Source organism: Cervus elaphus, chromosome 23 (genome assembly GCF_910594005.1).
Source record: "Cervus elaphus chromosome 23, mCerEla1.1, whole genome shotgun sequence".
Classification (NCBI taxonomy): domain Eukaryota; kingdom Metazoa; phylum Chordata; class Mammalia; order Artiodactyla; family Cervidae; genus Cervus; species Cervus elaphus.
The window spans coordinates 80,354,977-80,375,505 of record NC_057837.1 but is presented as its reverse complement, the minus strand read 5'-3'; the positions used below and the strand labels follow the sequence as shown (position 1 = coordinate 80,375,505).

The following is a 20,529-nucleotide window of genomic DNA, read 5'->3' as shown; positions in this document are numbered from 1 at the left end:
TGAGAAAAATAATAACATTCAGGTTAGTGTTGTGTATTTATCTATTCATCTTGAATTTTACCTAAGGATCACTTGGGGCGGTCCATGGGCACCAGGTTAAAGATTCCTGTGGATAGATCCATTAGCCCAAGGATTCAAAGGAATTCAAATCAGAAGTCTCCACATAAGAAAGAGACTCTGATGGCAGCTACTGAAATAAATTCCTGCTAGTAAACAGATTTCAACCAGTATGTACTAAAATATGGAAAACTTTATTTCAGTACCAAACGGTTCCCTGGTTATGATTCAGAAAGCAAAGAATTCAGTACTGAGGTTCACCGGAAGCACACCATGGGGCAGAACGTTGCAGATTACATGCGTTACCTGATTGAAAAAGAGGAAGATGCTTACAAGAAGCAATTCTCTCAGTACATAAAGAATACTGTAACTCCAGACATGATGGAGGAGATGTATAAGAAAGCTTGTGCTGCAATATGAAAGAATCCAGTGTATGAGAAGAAGCCTAAGAAGGAAGTTAAAAAGAAGAAGTGGATCCGTCCCAAAATGTCACTTGCCCAGAAGAAAGATCCGGTAGCTCAGAAGAACCCAAGTTTCCTCAGAGCTCAGGAACGAGCTGCCGAGAGTTAAACCAAACCACAGTTTTCTATCGAGATTTTTCAGATAAGACAATAATAAACTTACTGAACAAGCAAAAAAAAAGAGAGACTCTGCAAATGAAAAGCCAAGATGTTCTGTCAGATGTTCCTGAATTCAGCTTCCTATGCCTGCCTCTTGCGGGCTTTGTGACCTTGGACACGTTCCTTAACTACTCTGAGCTTCGGTTCATCATTTGCTAAATGGGGCTAATGACAGTCACCTCCAAGGTCTGTTTCGATGCTAAAGTGATATAGAACCATGCCTGACATATAATCAATGCCCAGAAAATGGCAGCTACTATTTCTATTTTAATTACACCAGTTCTTTTTGACTGGGAAGCTCCAGTGCTTTTAACAGAATCAAACTGAGTCATTCACTGGTGACTCAAGTGAAAGTGTTCATCTCTCTGTCATATCCAGCTCTTTGCAACCTCGTGGACTGTATAGCCCACCAGGCTCCTCTGTCCATGGGGTTCTCCAGGTAAGAATACTGGAGTGGGTTGCTGTCTCCTACTGCAGGGGGTCTTCCCTACCCAGGGATCAAACCCTGGTCTCCTGGATTGCAGGCGGTCTCCTGCACTGCAGGCAGGCGGATTCTTTACCGCCTGAGCCACGAGGGAAGCCCCATAACTTAAGGGAAGGAACCTATCATGGGGCAGACAGCAGAGGGCCCATGTGTATCATCTGATTCTTCTAAGAGGACTTCAGGCTTTTTATTAGAAATCACCTTGATCAGAGGAGCTAAGAGGCCAAAGAGGAATACACAAGGGTACTGAAGCCTTGCCAGTGACATCCGCCCTCCAGATGCTGCAGCCGGACCCAGGTTGGGTGGTCCTCCAGCCAGCTTACCCAGGACTGCCCTGGTTAGTGCTTGTAGTTTCCATGGGGTTCTGTTTTATTTTTTATGTTTTAGTTAATTTTTTATATATGACTGCGCTGGGTCTTCGTTGCTGCAAGAGGGTTTTCTCAGGTTGCAGCAAGAGGGTGCCGCTCTCCGTTGTGGTGCACAGGCTTCTTGCTGCAGCGGCTTCTCTTTACTGCAGAGCAGACCTCAGTAGTTGCTGCACATGGGCCCAGTAGCTGTGGCCTGTGGGCTTAGTGACCCTGCGGCGTGTGGGATCTTCCTGGACTGGGGATCAAGCCCACGTCCCCTGCATTGGCAGGCGGATTCTTAACCCCTGGACCACAAATAAGGTCCTCCATGTGATTCTTAATAGCATCCTTTCTGTTCTTCATAGCATCCCAGTTTGTATGCTGTATTAGATAGTTACTGTGGGTAAGGACCCAAGCCCCTGATGAAATTTTTTTGAAGGAACAGTTAATATGACACATCTTCCCTTCCTTGGCAGAACTCAGAAAGGATGTTTGCAGGCTCCGGATTTCTGGTCCTTTTCTTCCAGGGTTCCAGAATCATTCTAATATATGGACTTTGGGCGTTTCCCAAGGTGGCTCAGTGGGTAAAGAATCCACCTGCAATGCAGACACACAGGAGACATGGGTTTGATCCCTGGGTGGGGAAGATCTCCTGGAGGAGGAAATGGTAACCCTCTCCAGAGTTCTTGCTTGAAGAATCCCATGGACAGAGGGTCCTGGAGGGCTCAGTCTGAAGGTTGGCAAAGAGCTGGACACAAGTGAAGCAACTGAGCAAGCACGCACGCAGGGGCTGGAGGCAGAGAAGCCTGGCAGTGAAGTCACCAGCCGGCCTGCTTTGCCTGGAGTGGAGAGGTGTTCCAGATGCGGGGTTTCCAGTGTGGAAACTGGGCCAGTCCTGGGGCAGTCAGGCTGGTTGGTCATGCTATTAATAACTGGACTCAAACCCTGACGCTACTCTTTACCATTTGCGTGACCTTGGTTATGTTATTTTTTTCCTTCTCTGAGCCTCACTGTTTTGATGTCCCAGTGGGAATAACAATGTTTACCCCCACAGTATTATTATAGGGATTAGGTAAGATAATATTTTTCATAAGGATTAAGGGAAGTAATATATAACCACCCCTCCAATGACTTCCATCCAAATAAAACTTAGTAATAAAACCCAAAGTCCTTATCGTGGCTTACGATGTCCTACACAGTCTGGTCCTTGGGTAACTTCCAACATAGCCCTTCCTGTCTCCCTCTGATCCCTCCGTGCAAGGGCTGGCCTTCACACTGGTCCTTGCACACCACGCTGACGCCTTCTGGGCCTTTGCACTTGCCGCCCCCTCTGCCCGGGATGCTAGTCCTGAGATGATCTCACCGTAGCCTCTGTTATCAGCGACATCTCTACAGAGAGAGCTTCCCTGGTCACCGTCTAAAGCGGCTTCCCTGTCACTCCCTATTCCTGTCCGTGCTCCACATTTGTCCCTCACTGCGTTTGTCACCCTGACCCTGCGTTTATTAGTACTGTCTTGGCTGCCCTGGGCTCTGTCTGTCTCCAGAGTGTGTGGCCCTTCACTGCAGCACGCGGGCTCCTCTGTAGTTGCGGTGTGCAGGCTGAGTTGCCCCACGACATGCGAGATCTCAGTTTGTTAGCCAGGGTCTTGGTCAGACCTACATTCCCTGCATAGAAAGGCAGGGTCTTTTTCTTTTTTTTTAATAAATTTATTTTTAAATTGAAGGATAATTGCTTTACAGAATTTTGTGGTTTTCTGTCAAATATCAACATGACTCAGCCATAGGTGTACATGCGTCCCCTCCCTCTTGACCCCCCGTCCCGCCTCCCTCCCCATCCCACCCCTCTAGGCTGATTCAGAGCCCCTGTTGTTTGAGTTCCCTGAGACTACAGCGAATTCCGGTGGCTATTTTACATACGGTGATGTAAGTTTCCATGTTACTCTCTCCATACATCTCACCTCTCCTATCCTCTCCCCTGAAAGGCAGATTCTTAACCACTGAACCACCAGGGAAGTCCCTAATATTGATTTATAAACCATCATATTCAGTTATCTGTTACTTGATTCTCCATTGATCTATACATTCCCTGAGGCAGATACTCAGTTTTAATCACTGACTACATCTCCCGTATACCTTGGGCAGTGGCTAGCAAGGGCAGGCTGTACTTTTAGAAAGAAATGAACTCATCTGACATAGCAACAGGGTCTTCTGAGTCCAGGAGATGATACCCATCCTTGTGGCTGCTCCTCTGTGGTCCTTTGGGAAACGCTGGGAAGGTCTGCTGGAACCTGTATGTGCTTTAGGAGATGCCTGCCAGTTTGCTTATCAATCGGCTGCATCCATGGCGTCGCAGAGAGTCGGACCCGACCGCAGCGGCTGAGCACACTCAGCATGCGGCTGGCAAGCGCCACATCACGTGTCGTCAGCCATCCCCCCAGCGAAGCCCGCGGGCTCTCTTCCCTTGCTGGAGTCCGTTTCTGGGGCCACGATGAAGAGGCATCCTTTCTGAGGCAGGATGTGAGGTGGAAGATAACTTTGAAAGCCAGGATTAACCTAAAATGACATTAGCCAAGTTATGCCTGAGAATCCCTTGAGCCTAAGTCTCCCGTGGTGTGGGTATGGCCTGGTATATACAGCTCTGGGCCCGTTTTGTACACATTCAAGGTTGGAGATCCTCTGAGCCAGACTAAAGGGATGCACACGGGGGGCCTGTCTGTGCCCACGTGCTTGCGGGCAGTCACATCTCCCCTTCCTAGGACGACTTCCCAGCAGGGAGGGTGGGTGGTACAGAGCTGGGAAGCGGCCTTGCTTATTGCGGGGCTCAGCTCCACACACACATGTTCAGTCTCTGTGGCCTTGATGGGAGTCCATAGATTTGTTTGCAGTTGTGAGAATTAATGGGGAGAGTGGTAATTGTGAAAATGTGTGTCTTTGGGAGGAGGGAAGGGGGACAGGTGAATTAAATTCAGCCTAAAAATTAAGTGTACATATGCAGCGTTTCAAACTGACTCCGCAATCAACAATATTTTCAAGTTTTAAAGATGCCAAAGGCAATGCTACTTTCTACAGAAAGAGGAAAGCTAGAATCATTCATTTATCCAATATTTTCATCCACTGTATTCTGCAGTGGCGAAGAGTGTACAGAGGTGAACGGCTTCAACAAAGTCCCCTCCCTCAGGCCACTTACATTCCAGAAGTGGAGACAGTGGACTGGTGAACAAATACACTTTGGCTGGCGAGGTTGTGGGGAAGCTGGACACTGATACGCTGCCGGTGGAAATATAAAACGCCAGCCACTCTGGAAAACCAGCTGGCAGCTCCTCAAACGTTTACATATAGAGTTACCATATGACCCAGAAATTCACTTATAGATCTGCACCCAAGAGAAAATGAAGAAACATGTCTACACAAAAACTTGAAAGTTTATTGGCAGAGTTATTTATGATAGCCAAAAGGAAGACACAACCCTGCCGTCCACCAACTACTGAATGTAACGTGTCTATACAGTGGAGAATTATTAGGCTTTACAAAGGAATGACGCCCCAAAGTATGCTGCACCCTAGGTGGGCCTTGCAAACCCTATGCTGAGTGAGAGAAGCCACTCACAAAAGACCACATATTACATGATTCTATCTATAGGAAATGTCCAAAATAGGCAAATCTAAGACAAAAAGTAGATGAGTGGTTTGCTAAGGGCTGAGAAAGGGGATAATAAAGAGTGATATCCAGAGGGTACCGAGTTCCTTTTTGAGATGATGAAAATGTTCTAAAGTTGACTGTGGTGATGGTTACACAAGGCTATGAATATACTAAAAACCATGAAATTGCACACTTTAAATGGGTGAATTATATGGTTTGTGAATGATATCTCAATAATGCTGTTAAGAACAAAACAAGTACATCCTGGGCCATCACGGAGAAAATTACTGTGGAGAAAACAGAGCCGGATGAGGGGACGCAGTGATTTTGGCAGAGAGGGGTGTGCTTTCGGATGAAGCGGTCAGGAAACCCCCATCTGGAGAGGCGGCACCGCGGCCAGGATGGACTCGAGTGAGAGCGTGCGCACGGTGAGTGGGGAGCGTCTGGCAGGGCAGCTGGAGGGAGGGGCCGTGGCCGGAGTGCTGGCTGTGTTGAGGAGTGTGTGGGGGCGGAGGGAACACGGAAGATGGGTGAGAGGCTGGCATGGCAGCCGTCCACCCCAGCCGGCCTCGGGTTGATGACCGAGGGAGGCGCAGAGGGACTGAGCAGCCTGCCTGGAGGCCCAGAGGTGAGAGCCCCCGGCAGACCTGAGGATCTGTGTGCGGGCGCCCAGCCCCAGCTGCAGTCCCCATGGGAGCTGACCTCCGGCCTTTGCTGCCTTACTGGATATTCAGCCCTTCTAATCTCATTGTCAGATGCACTAACTGAGTCATTTCACTGTGAGCTTATGTTCCTAGGAGGGAAGTGGCTAAACCCTTGCAAAGAAAATGGGGGGAAAGGTTAAACTGTAATGTGTAAGTCATATCCTCACCTTCTGTCCAAAAATTTATAAAATTAGGGGGCATGCACAGTCCGTGTATATTAAAAGGCTTCTGCCCAGACTAGTTAGGTTCAAGTGATTGAGGGATGTGAACATGTAATCCTGGTGAGAGACTTTCATTTCTAAGCTATGAAGAAAATTTGCATGACACACTGCTATTTCAAGAGCAAGTTGTTTTCTCAATTTTCTTCTCTTAACAAAATGCAGAATGACTTTGTCGTCATTCAGTCTCTAAGTCATGTCCAGCTCTTTGCAACCCCATGGACTGCAGCATGCCAGGCTGCCCTGTGCTCTGCTATCTCCCAGAGTTTGCCCAAATTCATGTCCATTGAGTCGTCAATGCTATCTAACCATCTCATCTTCTGCTACCCCCTCCTCCTTTTGCCTTCAATCTTTCCCAGCATCAGGGTTTTTTCCAGTGTACTGGCTCTTTGCATCAGGTGCCCAAAGTATTGGAGCTTCAATTTTAGCGTCAGTCCTTCCAATGAATATTCAGGGTTGATTTCCTTTAAGATTGACTCGTTTGATCTTCTTGCCGTCCAAGGGACTCTCAAGAGTCTTCTCAAACACCACAGTTCAAAAGCATCAATCCTTCGATGCTCAAACTTCTTTATGGTCCAAGTCTCACATCTGTACGTGACTACTGGGAAAACCATAGCTTTGACTATACGAAACTTGGTCGGCAAAGTGATACCTCTGCTTTTTAAGGGGAGGGTCCAGTGTAGCATAGATTTGGTGTAACGTGAGTCAGTAAGGGTTGGCCTTGCTACAGAAACACCATCTGTGTTCCCAGGTGTTTGTCAGCCACGTTTCTAGATGGGTGGTTAGGATGCCTGGCTTCTGCCATGGTTTGTGATGGGTTGCTGATGATGAGATAGAATGAGGTTGGCAAGTCCACTGGGACCCAGACAAAGAGCAGGGCTGTGGGGATGAGAGTTCCAAGCTGGGATTCTGGACCCATGAATGGCTGGACCACAGGTGGGCTCAGGACAGTGCTAGAGGCCACTCCATGGGCATGTGGGAGCTGACGGTTAAATCTGCAGGAAGCTCACAAGCCGGATGTTAAACACAGCTTTTAAAAAAAACTAATTCTATTGAAGTAGGGTTGATTTACAATGTTGTGTTAATTTTTGCTGTACAACAGAGTGACTCAGTTATACATACATGTATATACTAATATATACACATATATTTCATATTATTTTCCCCTATTAAATATAGTTTATGAAAAATTTAAAATTCTACAAATGTACAATTAAATAAAGGATGTTAAATACAAAGGATAAGCTAAGTGAAAGAAGCTAGACATAAAAGGACAAATACTGTGAGTTTCTACTTTTATGAGGTACCTGGAATAGGGACATTCATAGAGACAGAAAGGATAGAGATTCCCAGGGACTTGGGGAGGGAGAAGGGAATAGGAGTTATTGATTGATGTGGACAGAGCTGCTGACTGGGATGATGAAAACATCCTGGAAATAGTGGTGATGGTTATGCAACACTGTAAATATAGTTAATGCCCCTGAATTGGACACTTAATGGCTCAAGTGGTCAATTTGATGTATATTTTATAACACATATATAACTTGAGACAAATACTCAAAACTCATAACTTTCTAATGGTTTTCCTACATTTCACTTTTGCTCTTGAGATACTTAACTTGTATGGTGGAAATGGTACATGGCATTATTGCACATCTTTTGCCAACTCTGTGTCCAGTGGCTAAAGCTCCAGCTGACATGGTGGAGCAGGAAAACTGTCCGTCTGAGCCCCGTCAACCTCAGAATTGTGGGGGGGTGGGGGGAGTGACTCTTTGAAGTTACAAAATTTTGACATGGTGTATTACTCAGTGATCAAGCTTCCCCAGTGGCTCAGCTGTAAAGAATCTGCCTGCCAATGCAGGAGACCCAGAGATTACTGGTTTGATCCCTGGGTTGGGAAGGTCCCTTAGAGAAGGAAATGGCAACCCACTCCAGTATTCTTGCCTGGAAATCCCATGAATAGAGGAGCCTGGCAGGCTACAGTCCATGGGATCACAAAGAGCCAGACACAACTCAGCAACTAAACAACAGCAACAAGGGGGAAGTCAGGACCCCTGGCAGGGAACTGAGAGTCTGCAGGTCCAGTGGCATGGGCAACAAAGCAAGCAGAAATAAATCGACAGGAACGAACTACAATGCCCACGACAACATGAATGAGGCTCAGGAGCATTGCAGGGGCTTTCCTAGTGGTTCCGTGGTCGGGAGTCTCCTGTCTCTGGCGGGGGGGCCTTGTGCAGTTACTGGTCAGGGGGAGATCCCACCTGCCTCAGAGCCGCGAAGCCCCCCGCCACAGCTAGTGAAACCTGCACACCTGGAGCACGTGCTCGGAACAAAGAGGGGCCCCTGCACCCCAAGCAGAGGAGCCCCGTGTGTGGCAGAGAAGACCCAGTGCAGCCAGAGACAAGCCAATAAACCATAATAAACAGAACACATTAGAATTATGAAAGAAGCCAGACACAAACACCTGTGTGCATTTTGCCTGGTTCTATTTACATGAAGCTCTAGAACTGGCAAGCCTGTTCTGAGCTGTGAGAACTGCTGTGGGGGTGGGCAGTTATTACTGGGAGGAGACCCGAGGGAATTTATGGGGAGGGGTAGTAAGGGTGGGTTCTGTGTCAGTTAGGGCCATAGCTACAAATGTAGACATTTGTCAAAATGGTGAAACTCCTGGAAGTTTTTGCAACTTATCATATGTAAATTTGGACCCCAGTTCGTCATCATCAAGGCAGGCTTCCAAAGGCTTTCTCAGAAAGGTTTGGAGGAGCTGGCAGGCTTTCACTGTGAGCGTGCGGCTCCATGAGTCTCATCTTTAGGGAGGTATGGGCTAGGGGGCTGAGGACCCACAGGGCCTTAATGTAAGCATTAAATGTGTCCTCACTCGCTCCTGCTACTACAGAAAGGAGGGTAGTACATTTACATCTTCAGGAGACATGCAGGAAACATCAACAGAACATGCATGTAATTCCATTCCTGCCAGCTGGCGTGACAGGGGTTTGTCTCCAGTGAGGCCGGCTTTATTTTCCCAGGAGTTTGCTGGCAGGAAGGGCTGAAACGCTGTCTTCCTGGAGGGCGTGGCAGGAAGGAGAGCAGAGATCTCTGGGGAGCCTTCCACAGGAGTCAGGCCCCAAGCAGAAAGCTGGGAGTCAGCTTCCTGCTCTTGAGGCAGCATGTTGGCGTTGTTCTTTAGTCGCTCAGTAGTGTCTGACTCTTTGTGAGCCCATGGACTGTAGCCCACCAGGCTCCTCTGTCCATGGGATTCTCCAGGCAAGAATACTGGGGTGGGTGAGCCGTTCCCTTCTCCAGGGGATCTTCTTGGCCCAGGGATCGAACCCACATCTCCTGCTTTGCAGACAGATTCTTTACCATCTGAGCCACCAGGGAAGCTGTTTATGCAGCATAGAAGCCAGTAATTCTCTCTTAGAAGAATCCCTTCAAATACAGCCCACTGTTTGATCAGGGAGACTAATCAAATTGAATCATACCAATAGAAATGAACGCAAATCCTCTTGTAGAGCCCTCCAGCTACCCCTAGGCTAAGGGGAGCAAGTGTGAGAACCCTGGAGCATGTATTTTGGGGACTTTTTAGAAAATCACTCGTGGTCCCAATTTGGAATGCAGCATTTCTCCTGTAAAGACAACATAGTTAGAGTCATTTTAAAATCCCACAGAAACCAATTGAGGAACTGAGAACATGTTGGCGTGTTTTGAGCAGCCTATCTGCATTATTCTTCCTCAACCCACTCCAATCCCATGAGGTAGTTATTATTGTTCCATTTTACAGATGAGAAAGTTGTGGCTCTGACTTGCTTTGAGTTTGTCTTATCCTTGCTCTGTGCTTTCAGAATCCAGCAAAGTCAGCTTTTCGAGTTGTCTTAAGAGGAGGATGTCATTGTATAGCAGAAACTAACACAGCATTGTAAAGTGATCTTATTCCAATTTTTAAAAGTTTAAAGGGAAATAATTTACGTGTTCTGTTCCTTTTTTACAAGTCATCTGGAAATAAATCTCTCTGTATTCTAACTGAGCATCCTCTGGCTCCTGTGCTCGGGTTGGCAGTCACTGGCCCGAGTTACATCACTTTATTTGTGGAATGACTGGGAAGGAACGAGAGGCAGGCAGAACATGGAGAGGGTGCATCTGCGCCCCGGGAAGGCTTTGTTTCTCTCCCTTTGGTCCCAGAGATGAAAAGTGGTGGGCGGGCTGAGTCATCGCATCGTCAGAAAGCGCGTGTGACTGGGGTCCACGCTGCCTGCACAGATTTCCAGATTTCACTTCTGTGCAGTTGTTTCAACCACCATATTAAATTATTGTGGCTAATTTGGGTTTGGCAGTTTTCACAGCTTTGTTTTGTGTTAATCTGTGAGTTTGCTTTGACCTTAGGGTTCCTAAAGAGCTGTGAGGGTAAGAAACGGAGGCCTCCTCTTACATTGCTCTGCGTTTGTGTTGTGTGATTCAGTGTAAATGTTAACAGGGCATTTACGAGGCTATCTTTTCTTTGAAAGGGATCTGAATATTACTCACATTTCAGAGAATCTATATTTCACCACTGCTGCCCCAGAACTTTTTTTTAAGAACATACATTTCTCATACATTTCATAAAGAAATTTCAAACTTACTGGGAGTCAAAAAATGCAAATAAAAACCAAATATGGTTTCCTTTGTAACATCTGCAAGTGTGTGTCTGTTTTAAGTTTAAAGTCTTGAGTTTCTTGGAAGAAACAAATATATCCATCCACACTGTGCAGGTAAACTGTAAATCAGTACAGCCTTTGGGAGAATATAATTATACAGCATGCATCAAGAGCTTTAAAACTATGACAACCACTGCTTGAGGATTCAACAGCCAGGAATTCATCCTGAGTAGATAACGTGGAAGAGGAAGGAAGGGAAAAAGGAGGGAGAAAAAATGCAAACTGGAATGAGAGATTTGCTTAAATGTTCCCTACTGGCACACCACAGCCCTTTTAAATGATGCTAGTGAAGAATATTTAACATTGTGATGGAAAAGCAGTCCCAGATGTCAAGAGAAAAAAATAGAATTTTAAACATGTCCTAACTTTCCTGCAGTACATATGTTTTTAAACACAGAGAAAAAAGACTAGATGGATTTGTAAAAAAAAGTCAACACTGGTGATTGCTAGATGGTGAGATTAGCAGTGATTTTTTTTCTCTGTCTTTTTGTTTTGTTTTTGTTTTGGGGCTTTTAAATTCCCCACTGTGAGTGAATATAATTTTGGAAATCAGTATGGTGAGTGAACCTAGCATGAAACAAATTTGGGTGAAGGTCCCAGATGCATCAGTTCTTCTGAGTGAGTTTGAAGAAGTTATTTCATCTCCCTCAATGTCTGTTTCTTCATCAGTAACCCGGGGATAATGTTTATTCCTATTTTTTAAAGCTCTGAGTATTAAATGAGATAAAATGCGTAAAGGAACTTAGCCCTGAGACTGACAAATAGTATGAATTCAGTGAGTGTCATCTGTGATGAGAAAAGGATGATAAATGTTTTCTTTGAATCAACCATGTGTTTAAATGTTTTTCAGGCTTCTAAGTGTGCTAATCAAACATTTAGCTTCCACTAGGAATTTCTGCGAGTCAGGGTGAGCGAGGGAGAGAAATGCCCCGTATACCCTATAGTCTAAGGATATTTCTTTGGGGCTCTGAAAGTCCTTGTTAAGCCTTTTTTAATCACAGACTAGTGATTAATTCACAGGGGCAATTCTATCCACACCTCCTGCCCCTGAGGACATTTGGCAATGTCTGGAAACAATTTTGCCCATCACCACAGAGCATCTCAGCTTCCCAGGTGGTGCTAGTGGTAAAGAACCCGCCTACTAATGCAGGAGACATAAGAGATGCAGGTTTGATCCCTGGGTCGGGAAGACCCCCTGGAGGAGGAAATGGCAACCCACTCCAGTATTCTTGCCTGGAGAATCCCACGGACATGGGGTCGCAGAGAGTCAGACACGACTGTGGCAACTTAGCACACCTACACGCACAGAGCATCTAGTGAGGAGAGGCCAGGGATGCTGTGAACATCCGCCAGTGCGTGGACTGCACCCGCCGCTGTGAGCTCACTGCCTGCCCCAAGCTGCAATGCTGCCAAAGCTGAGAAACGTCGCTCCCGGTGTGATCACACACAGTCTGACCGCTGGGGGAGTGTGTGACCACGCGAGCCTGTTGCCTTACTGCCTTTGGATCCATTATATGTTTGTTTGTAGGACTGAAATGAAAACATTTTAGAAACCCCTTCCTCCATCTAACCCCACACAGAACTGTTACTTTTTCTCTGAAAACCCACCAGACCTCAGGGTCTATTGTGCACAGGATCGTAGGTTTGTTATCAGGGTTAAAAGATGAAGCATGTTTCTGTCTTTCTCTTTTAAAATAAAGACAGACAGACCCCCTAAGAACAGACTGAAGCCCAGAATTGTAACTGGGAGATAGTTTGAGGTTTGGAGTCTGACCAGTATGAGCTCAGTAGCTTCTTCACCTGCTCCCCAAGTGACCCTGGATGAGATTTTTCACTTCTCTTAAAGTTAGCATCCTTATATGAAAAAATAGAGCTAGCAGTACCTAGATAAGTGATGGTGATCACTAAAAATACCAAGAAGAGAAGAAGAGAAGCACTCTTGACGGTCACTTTGTTGAGTGGCGTTTTTGGCAAGCACCTCAGAGTGCCCATCAAAGAAATGCATTTGACCTGTAAGCCAGTGCCACCAACCTCAGGGATAATGGACTCGATCAGACAAATCACGCAGAAGATTACGAATACAAGTTGCTGGACAAACCTGTTTTCTAAAGTAACAAGTGCTGAAGCCCTGGTCCTAGGTGCCAGGAAAGGCGTTCACAAGGCAGTGCTTTGCCAAGAAATAAGTTATCAGATCAGAAGTAAATGTCACCGGTTCTTCAGTCGCAAAATCAGCTCCAAAATGCAAAGCTGGACAGCAGCTTTGCCACCCGGACGACAGGCACTCATTTGAGAACCTGACTTAATACGCAGAGAGGGCTTGTGAATGGTTTCCAAAAGACAGCTCCCACAAGAAGAAATAGAAAAAGCTGTCAGTGAACCCTGGGGTGTTTATCCAACCTATTAGTGAGGCTGTTGCCTTCACTACACACCTCCAGGGGGCGCGCTCACATCCTGGCCTATTTGGATTGAATTCCCGAAGCTGTGCAGTTCACAGGCAGCCTCATCAAGTCAGTGTCCTTGCTTAGCAGACGACAGCAATAACAGTAACAAGACAACAAGCAGAATGTAGTATTTGGGGAGGTTTTAAAAAGCGGTTTTATTGACATGTAGTTAACACTTGATAAACTGCACATTTTTACTGAATTCAGTTTGGTATTAATATGCTTGGTCCTCCGTGTATCCCTGTAAAACCACCACTACCAGTGGGTGTGTCCTTTATTCTCCAATTTCCTCTGTGATCTTTCTTTTCTGTCCCCAACACCATCACCAGGCACCAAAACTGCTTTTTGTCGTTACAGATTAATGTGTATTTTCTAGAGATTTTAGAGTAAGCGGAATCATACAGCGTGTAATCTTTTTTGTCTGGCATCTTTGAGCATAATGATCTTAAGATTCATTCATATTATCACATGTGTCAACAATTCATTCCTTTTGATTCCAAATAATATGCCATTGAATGGCCAAACAGTAATTTGTTTACCCATGCATCTGTTGATGGACATGTATGTGGGTTATTTTCAATTTGGGGCTATTGCTATTAGAGCCTTTATAAGCATTTGTGCACAAGTCTTCATACCTATTTCCTCTTCTCTTGGGAAAACACCTAATTATGGAATGGCTGAGTCATAGATTAGGTATATGTTTAACGTTTCGAGAAACTGGCAACTGTTTTGCCAAGCAGCTGTACCATTCTGCATTCCTACCAGTGCTATTGAGTGTTCCAGATCTATGTAATCACCAAAATTTTTAGCCAAGAATATCATAAATAATAAAATAACAATGACAATATTTTAACTATAAAACTAGCAGAAGGGTGCTTTTATTATTAATTCCCAGCATTGGCAAGGGAACCTGGGAAAGCCTTGGCAATATATATCACATGCCTTGGATCCTTATTTTATTGAACAGTTCCACTTGTGAGAATTTATCCTGAAGAAATAAGGATGCATGCAGAGATATGCCACACAGCCCTGGACCCTATGGAGGGAGGTTTTGCATCCGTTAGTCTCCTCGAGAAGCAATAAAAGCTGAGCATCAGAGCTTTACAGTTTACAGTCCCCAAGCTAGCGCCTCCCTTCAAACCTGGTTTCTGTGACTCTCACAGTGTTTTTTAATCATTTGAATTTTTTGCCCACATTTCAAAATAAGGAGCTGTCGTATAAAGCTCAACTTTCTGAACATGTCTTGAAAAATTAAGAGATTAGACACACAGTGGGCCCACATGGAGGCAAGAAGAGGAACGAGGCGCCCTCCGTGCGTGCTCAGCTGCACGTTCAGTTGCTTCCGTCACGTCCGCTTCTTTGCACCTGCGTTAGCCGTAGTCCACCAGGCCCCTCTGTCCACAGCACTTTCCTGGCAAAAATACTGAGGTGGATTGCCGTGCCCTCCTGCAGGGGATCTTTTTGACCCAGGGATCAAACCCGCATCTTCTGCATTGCAGGTCAGTTCTTTACTGCTGAGCCACCGGGGAAGCCCCTAGGCACCCTGCTATACTGGGCCAAATTTATAGAATTTATCACTCGCTAGTACAAACTGTGTGTCCTTCTGTCTACTGGGAGTACCTCTAAGGGTAGACACCAAGATTTATTCTTCCAGTGGGGGAAAGAGATAGGGAGTTTGGGATGGACATGTACACACTGCTCTATTTAAAGTGGATAACCAACAAGAACCTGCTGCGTTCGCACAGGGAGCTCTGCTCAGGGTTTTTTCGGCAGCCTAAGTGGGAGGGGAGTGTGGGGGAGAGTGAACACATATATCTGTGTGGCTGAGTACCTTCGCTGTCCACCGGAAACCATCGCAACATTGCTAATTGGTTATACCCCAATATAAAGTAAAAAAATTTTTTTAAAAATCTATTCTTCCCCTCCCACCCCACCCCAGGACCTAACACAGAGAATTAAATATCTGTTGAAAAATGAACGGTTGGAAATTGCAGTTGGTTTGAGGTGTGCAATTAATTGAAACTGAATCCACTGAAAGACAAAGGCAGTATTCTGTTGGTGAGGTGCCAACAAGAGTCGCTCTCTCCATCCTCAGGAAGAATGTAAAATCAGTTGTCTTTTCAGGACTTTTGGTAACACCTATCGACATTGTAGGTTTCCCAGGTGGTAACCTGGGACAGTGGTAAACAATCCACCTGCCAGGAGATGCAAGAGACTTGGGTCTGTTCGATCTCTGAGTCAGGAAGATCCTCTGAAGAAGGAAATGGCAACCCACTCCAGTATTCCTGCCTAAGAAATTCCATGGACAGAGGAGCCTGACAGGCTACAGTCCCTGAGGCCACAATGAGTTGGACATGACCACGCTACTGAGGACACACAAACAGAACAACATATGTCGACATTTTAAAGCCGCGTGCTGTTTGATCTGGTTACCCCGCTTACAGGAGCTGTCAGGCAGACAGCGCTAGCACGTGGGCATTTGTGAACACGAATCTTAGCACTGTTGGACTTCCCTGGTGGCGCAGCAGATGAGAATCCACCTGCCAACGCAGGGGACGTGGGTTGGATCCCGGGTCCCGGAAGAGCCTACAAGTAGGGGGGCAGCTAAGCCCATGCCGCACACCCCCCAAGCCCATGTTGAAGAGCCCACGGCCGCCACTGCTGAGACCACGGAGGCCGCTCGCCCCGGAGCCGGGCTGCGCAGCGAGACGAGCCGCCTCCATGCGAGGTGCACACGGCAGCGAGGGGTCGTCCCACTCGCCTCAAGCAGAGAACGCTCAGGCAAAGCCCCCAAATGCAGGGAAGCCAGAAATAAATAAGTACAGTAAAATAATCACCACAGTATTGTTTGTGGAAGCTGGGAACTATCTAAATGTCTCTCAACAGGAGGCTGAGCAAATAAACGATCATTTATGCAGCAGCATACTCTGCAGCTTGAAGGAGTCTGTGCAGATACAGAGCAAGCTCCACAGCTCAGTGGAAAGGAAAAGGCGAAGTGAAGTGGTTGGTGTGTCTGCTGCTCGTATATAAGAGAGCAGGTGTGTACGTGTGTTTGCGTGTGCATGCCCACTTGTATGTGCTAATATGTGCACACAACAAGGGTTCTCAGCCTCGGCACTGTTGACATTCGGAGCCAGATGGTTCTTTGCTGTGGGGTGGGCCGGGGCGTTGCTGAGACCCCTGGCTTCTGCCCGCTCGGTGCCCATTGTGCAGCTCGTTCAGCAGTCACAGCCGAAGCTGTCTCCAGGCACTGCCCACCGTCCCCAAGGGTCAGATCACCCCCGCGGAGAGCCACTAGCCCAGACCGTCTCTGCAGAACATGGCAGAGCCCTGTGACTGTGGCTGCCTCTGAAGGTGACAGCTGGAAGGTCATGACCAAGAGAGGAAGGCCTTGTCTGAACATTTAGCTTCAACAACATGAATATTATAAACGTTTCATTTACATTTTTTCTGATGTCCAGATGCCTTTATTCTTTTATTCATGAGTACAATTATTTTTTATTTATTTAACAGCAGAAACATGTACTGGGGTATAGCCGATTAATAGTGCTGTGACAGTGTGAGGTGGGCAGCGAAGGGACTCAGCCACACATATACATGGATCTGTCCTCACGCAGCCCCTCCCGTCCAGGTTGCCACAGACATCGGGCAGAGTTCCCTGTGCCATTCAGTAGGTTCTTGTTGGTTCTCTATTTTAAATAAAGCGTGTGTACGTGACCTTCTCAAAGTCCTTAACAATCCCTTCCTCCGCCCCCGCCACTCCCAGCCCACCCCATCCCCCAGCAACCAAGAGTTTAGGGATAGAAAAAAAGAATAAAAATCAATTATTGGTTGTCTTTAGGTTGTTGGGATATTACTGAATGGGTCTTTCATTATTTCTCTTTCTTAAATTTTCTTTAATCCAGATGCCTTTAAAACAGAAAGCATTTTTTAAATTAAAATGTGTTTGACATGTAACATTGTGTAAGTTTACGATCTGCACATTGGGCTGATTAATTTATAATTGCAATGTGATTGCCACTGTCGTGTGAGCTAATGTGTCCATCGAGTCTCATAATTACTTTTTTGTTTGTGGCGGAAGTAATTAGGATCTAGTCTGTTAGCAAATGTGTTGTTTCTAGTACGGTATTGTTTGCGGCAGTCACGATGCCGTGTGCTAGATCCAGGACTTCTTTTTCTACCAGTTACAAGTTGGTACCTTAAACGTCTCTCCTATTCCATCACCTGTCCCCACCACAGCTTCTAGTAACCACCATTCTACTCTCCAAGACAGAACGGCTTTGGAAAATACAAAAAGTTCTAAAGCTGCTTGGCAAGGAATTCATATATCTCTTTTTAGTTTTTGTTTTTTTTTTAAGTAACAGGCTAGATCATATTAGAGACTACATAATTTTTTTCCAATTTGCCCCATTTACCAGGTGGGAAAACTGAGTCAAGAAAACTGAAAAGTCCTAAAGCCGTCTTATTTGTGACCAGTTTGCAAGCGGCACCCGAATTCCCTGAGACCCAGTCTTTGCTGCCAGTTTGGGTCTGTGAGTCTCCACTGTAGAAAACAGATCTCTCCAGTGAGTTAGAAACTCAGGAAGGTAATACTTGTAACTCGTGTTTCCCAGCCAGCAAATGTCCGTCTTTGCTCCAGGGCAGTTGAAGTTGTACAGTGGAGGCTCCCTCCAGCCCTGAGACTCGATACGTGACGAGTTCTAGCTGGAAACATTTAATCTCCATCATCTGTTTATAACAGGAACCACAGTCTCTGTGCTCTTTACCTCCTGAGTCAGTTCTTCTGGTAAATTATGTGTGAATTATAAGTAATATCTGTATGGTGCTTCAGAAAGTGCTTCCACCTACGATCATGTTGTCATAGAGATCCTTTCAGAAAGCTATGAACAAACTTTATAGATGAGAAAATACCTTCAGAGAGGTACATTAACTTGCTCACCATCACAGTTAGTGCAATGGGGTAGCCAAGTTTGGAACCAAGATCAACCGAAAAGTGTTAGTCGCTCAGTTGTGTCCAACTCTTTGCGACCCCATGGACCCACCAGGCTTCTCTGTCCATGGGATTCTCCAGGCAAGAATACTGGAGTTGGTGGCCATTCCCTTCTTCAGGGGATCTTCCTGACCCAGGGGTCAAACCCTGTCTCCCACATTACAGGCAGATTCTTTACCATCTGAGCCTCCAGGAAAGCCCAAGGTTAAACCTTTGCTCTAGAAGAGCCTTCATCAACATCTGACACTTGCCAGTAAGAATCCCATTAAAAATAAAAATAACTTTCCAACTAAGGAATTAAATTGTTAATTAAGAACCCAGACTAGTGAATGAAATAAGACAGTAAAGCATGTAGCATCATGCCAGGCATATAGTAACTGCTAACCACCTGTTAGTCATTACGATGAGCCAGAGATCTTCAAATACCAATATATATATAGTTTATTACTGAAGATATCTTAAATTGATAGTGTAGGGGTGAGGTACACCCATCAGTCTATATTATTTGGCTGCACAAAGTTTTTTTAAACATTTGAGTTGATTTCCAGCATGTCATAATTGGGCCATGTCACGTGAATGATGCTGACATAGGGATTCTGCAGGAACACTGGCGCCTATGGGCTGGAGCTCCACAGCCACTGAGCTCGGAAGACGGCCTGAGTCCTTTCTGGTTCCCACAGACTCTGCAGCCTGAAGTTAGGCCTGCGGCCTTGCAGCCCTCGCGGGTGGTTCAGAGAGGACCCCGAGGTAAAATGACGAGTCTCGGGTCTCAGCTTTGCCACTTCCCAACTGGGTGTTCTGAGGCCAGTCATTTCACCTTCCTGAGTCTCTCTGCCAGGAACTGTGGTGCTGCTTCAATAAAGCAATCTGCATAAGAGAATTTAGCACACTGCCTCTTAGACAGCTTTCGATAAAAGTTAGCTCTTCCTGTCGTTAGGTATGGAGGCAGAATAGCGGCCCCCCTAAAGATGCCTGCATCCCGATCCTGGAATCTGTGAGTATAGTGCCTCCTGTGGCAAAAGAGATGCTGCTGGTGTGATGAAGTTAAGGATTTACATGAGAGAGTGTCTTTTTTAAAAAAATTTTTTTCAGTTGGAGGACAATTGCTTTATTACAATATTGTGTTGCTTTCTGCCATACATCAACATGACTCAGCCTTAGGTACCATGTGTCCCCTCCCCCTTGAACGTCCCTCCGCCTCCCACCCCGTCCTACCCCTCTGGGTTGTCACAGAGCACCAGGGTGAGCTCCCTGAGGGACACGGCAAGTTCTCCCAAACTGTCTGACATAGATGATGTGTGTCTTTCCTGCCACTCTCTCCATTCGTCCCACTCTCCCTCCCCCGCTGTGTCCACAGGTCTGTTCTCTCTGTCTGCGTCTCCACTGCTGCCCTGCAAATGGGTTTAAGAGAGTATCTTTGATCACCCAGAGGGTCCAGTATAATCACAGGGTCTCTGTAAGTGAATGATGGAGGCGGGAGGCTTAGCATCAGAGGAGCTGTGACGATGGAGGCGGAGGCTGAAGAGATGCTCTTTGAAGATGCAGGAAGGGACCGTGAATCAAGAAAGGCACATAGCCTCCAGAAGCTGGAAAAGCCAAGGAAGTGGGTTCTCCCCTAGAACCTCCAGAGGGGATGTCTGACCTCTAGAACTGGAAAATAATAAATTTCTTTTTCAAGCCACTAAGTTTGTTGCTGTTTCTGGCTATGATTTTTCCCGTGGTCATGTACGGATGTGAGAGTTGGGCGATAAAGAAAGCTGAGTGCCAAAGAATTGATGCTTTTGAACTGTGGTGTTGGAGAAGACTCTTGAGAGTCCCTTGGACTGCAAGGAGATCCAACCAGTCCATCCTGAAGGAGATCAGTCCTGGGTGTTCATTGGAAGGACTGATGTTGAAGCTGAAATTCCAGTACTTTGGCCACCTGATGTGGAGAGCTGACTGATTTTGAAAAGACCCTGATGCTGGGAGGGATTGGGGGCAGGAGGAGAAGGGGACACCAGAGGATGAGATGGCTGGATGGCATCACTGACACAATGGACATGGGTTTGGGTGGACTCGGGAGTTGGTGATGGACAGGGAGGCCTGGCGTGCTGCAGTTCATGGGGTTGCAAAGAGTCGGACACGAGTGAGCGACTGAACTGGAACTGGAACAGGAGTAGTAAGAAACTAGCATATTAGGTTATCTTATCCTCACAATAGTTCTATAAGGTTGCCTATTCTCCCCCTTTCTGCAGAAAAAAAAAAAAAAAACAGGATCACTGAAGCTTAAGAACATTGTTCAAGAGCCCAAAGCAAGGGAGTGGCAAAACCCACAGTCAGTTTCAAAACTCTGAAATCC

General features: G+C 46.2%; 1 long non-coding RNA gene across 1 annotated transcript; it reads left to right on the top strand.

Moving 5' to 3' along the window:
• Window positions 1-5,478: 5,478 nt before the first annotated feature.
• Window positions 5,479-19,857, top strand: LOC122681386. Its single transcript, XR_006336953.1, has 3 exons — window positions 5,479-5,575; window positions 17,620-17,787; window positions 19,549-19,857. It is a non-coding gene; the product is annotated as an uncharacterized LOC122681386 (long non-coding RNA).
• The last annotated feature ends 672 nt before the right edge of the window (window positions 19,858-20,529 follow it).